The sequence below is a fragment of the Nicotiana sylvestris genome, chromosome 3, assembly GCF_000393655.2.
Source record: "Nicotiana sylvestris chromosome 3, ASM39365v2, whole genome shotgun sequence".
Lineage (NCBI taxonomy): Eukaryota > Viridiplantae > Streptophyta > Magnoliopsida > Solanales > Solanaceae > Nicotiana > Nicotiana sylvestris.
The window spans coordinates 216,820,329-216,822,853 of NC_091059.1; the positions used below are offsets into that span (position 1 = coordinate 216,820,329).

A 2,525-nucleotide genomic window follows, 5' to 3' on the forward strand; every position below is an offset into this window, starting at 1 on the left:
AGTTGATGATGAGTACAGGCCACTTAGCACATACTTCCCAGACAAAGAGGTCAACTCAATAGAGGAAGTAGTTTCAGACGATCACCCTGTATGGAAAATGTATTTTGATGGGCTGTCAACATCAAAGGAGTTGGGATCGGGGCAATCCCCATCTCACATATTGGACATCATTACCCTGTAATAGCCCGACTTTGGTTATTCTGTACCAATAATACGGCAGAATACGAAGCTTGTATTATGGATTTGAAAATGGTCATCGATCTGGATGCGCATGAACTATTGGTTATGGGAGATTCTGACTTCATTATCCGGCAATTCCAAGGTGAATGGGAGACTCGAGACATCAAGCTTATTCCGTACAGACAATGTGTGCAAGACTTGAGCAAAAGATTCAGATCCATCGAGTTCAGGTACATTCCCAGGTTTCACAACGAGCTAGCCGATGCCTTGGCCACTTTAGCCTCGATGCTCCCTTATCCAGGCAACACTCATGTTGACCCACTAGTAATCCAAGTTCGGAATCAACACGGTTACTGCAATACAATCGAGACGGAACCAGATGGTGAACCATGGTATCATGACATCAAACGATTCCTGAAAACAAGAGAATATCCAGAGCATGCCAAAGAAGATCAAAAAAAGAACTATAAGGCGGCTCTCCAATGGTTTCTTCCTGAATGGGGAAATTCTGTACAAGAGGACCCCAGATTTAAACTTGTTGAGATGTATAGATGCTACAGAAGCAAAGCGGATCATGAGTGAAGTGCATTCAGGGGTATCCGAACCTCACATGAATGGATATGTTTTGGCAAAGAAGATTCTGCGGGCAGGGTATTATTGGCTTACTATGGAGCGAGATTGCTTCAGATTTGTTCGCAAGTGTCACCAATGCCAGATTCATGGTGATCTGATTCACTCGCCTCCTTCGGAGTTGCATCCCATGTCCTCTCATTGGCCGTTCGTTGCTTGGGGAATGGATGTCATTGGGCCGACCGAGCCAAAGGCTTCAAATGGGCATAGATTCATTTTGGTTGCAATTGATTACTTCACCAAGTGGGTGGAGGTCATCACTTTCAAAGCAGTCACCAAGAAATCAGTGGTAGATTTCGTTCACTCCAACATCATTTGTCGCTTTGGTATCCCAAAGACCATGATCACTGACAATGCAGCCAATCTAAATAGTCATTTGATGAAGGAAGTATGCGAACAATTTAAAATCATGCATCGCCATTCTACCCCTTATCGTCCAAAAGCCAATGGAGCCGTTGAAGCAGCAAACAAGAACATCAAGAAGATTCTTCGAAAGATGATCCAAGGTTCCAGGAAATGGCATGAAAAGCTGCCTTTTGCTCTTTTGGGATACCGTACGACTGTTCGCACATCTGTTGGTGCAACTCTATATCTGCTTGTATATGGAACTGAAGCTGTAATACCCGCTGAAGTCGAAATTACCTCTCTCCGAATTATTATGGAATCAGAGATTGAAGACACTGAGTGGGTCAAGACCCGATTAGAACAACTGATGTTGATCGATGAAAAACGGCTAGTAGCAGTGTGTTTTGGCTAGTTGTAACAGCAAATAATGGCACGCGCTTACAATAAGAAAGTGCACCCAAGGCAGTTTGAGGTAGGCTAGCTGGTGTTGAAACGCATCCTTCCACACCAGGTGGAAGCTAAAGGAAAGTTCGCCTCGAACTGGAAAGGACCCTACATCATCAAGAAAGTGTTACCAAAAGGGGCCTTGCACTTGGTAGATGAAGAAGGACGGGTACCAGACATGACTATTAATGCAGATGCAGTCAAAAGATATTATATCTGATATATACCCACTGTAGAATTTCATGCATTGATTTTCTCAGATTGAAGTGACAAAGGCTATCATTTGCTCGCTACTCCAAATAGGTGTCACCCTTTTGTTAAGCCTTTTGATCCGTATTTGTCTACCTGTGTACTTGAAAAGAAAAAAAGAGCAAAAAAGCCAAAAAAAATCCTTGCATTGAACTACGTGAGACCTGATTCCGAAAGGATACGTAGGCAGCCTTACCCTGGGTTCGGTCCCATCAGAACAAAAAACCCATATTCCTAGTACTCCAAAACTGGGGCAGAAGTTTGTTTTATTTCACGATTTTTCTGTAAAAAACGGTTTCCAAAAGTTGTAATTCGTTTCAAGGTTCATTTCTCCTTTTTACCTTTCAAGAGCTTCTGATCTATGTGTTTGAGAATGTTTGAAGTTCACATGCCAAGGGCGTTGGGTAACCTCCCTCATGCAGTATCTTAGTCAAAAAATAAAAAATAAAAAAATGAGAGAGTCTTATCAGTGAAAACCCGTACGGGCACTATAAGGCAATAGTGAACAAAGAGATGAGAGAGTCTTATTGGTGAAAACCCAGATGGGCACCATAAGGCGACAGTTAGTAGAGAAATGAGAGAGGTTAGTTAGCGAAAACCTGCAAAGGGCGCTACTAGCCGAATAAGGGTCTTCGATTCTCCGGCATGAGCACAACCAAGACAAATTCAAGATGAGC

At 42.9% G+C, this 2,525-nt stretch overlaps 1 pseudogene; it reads left to right on the top strand.

The window, feature by feature from the left end:
* The first annotated feature begins 237 nt into the window (after positions 1-237).
* Positions 238-1,567, top strand: LOC138888681 (uncharacterized; annotated as a pseudogene).
* Positions 1,568-2,525: the final 958 nt, after the last annotated feature.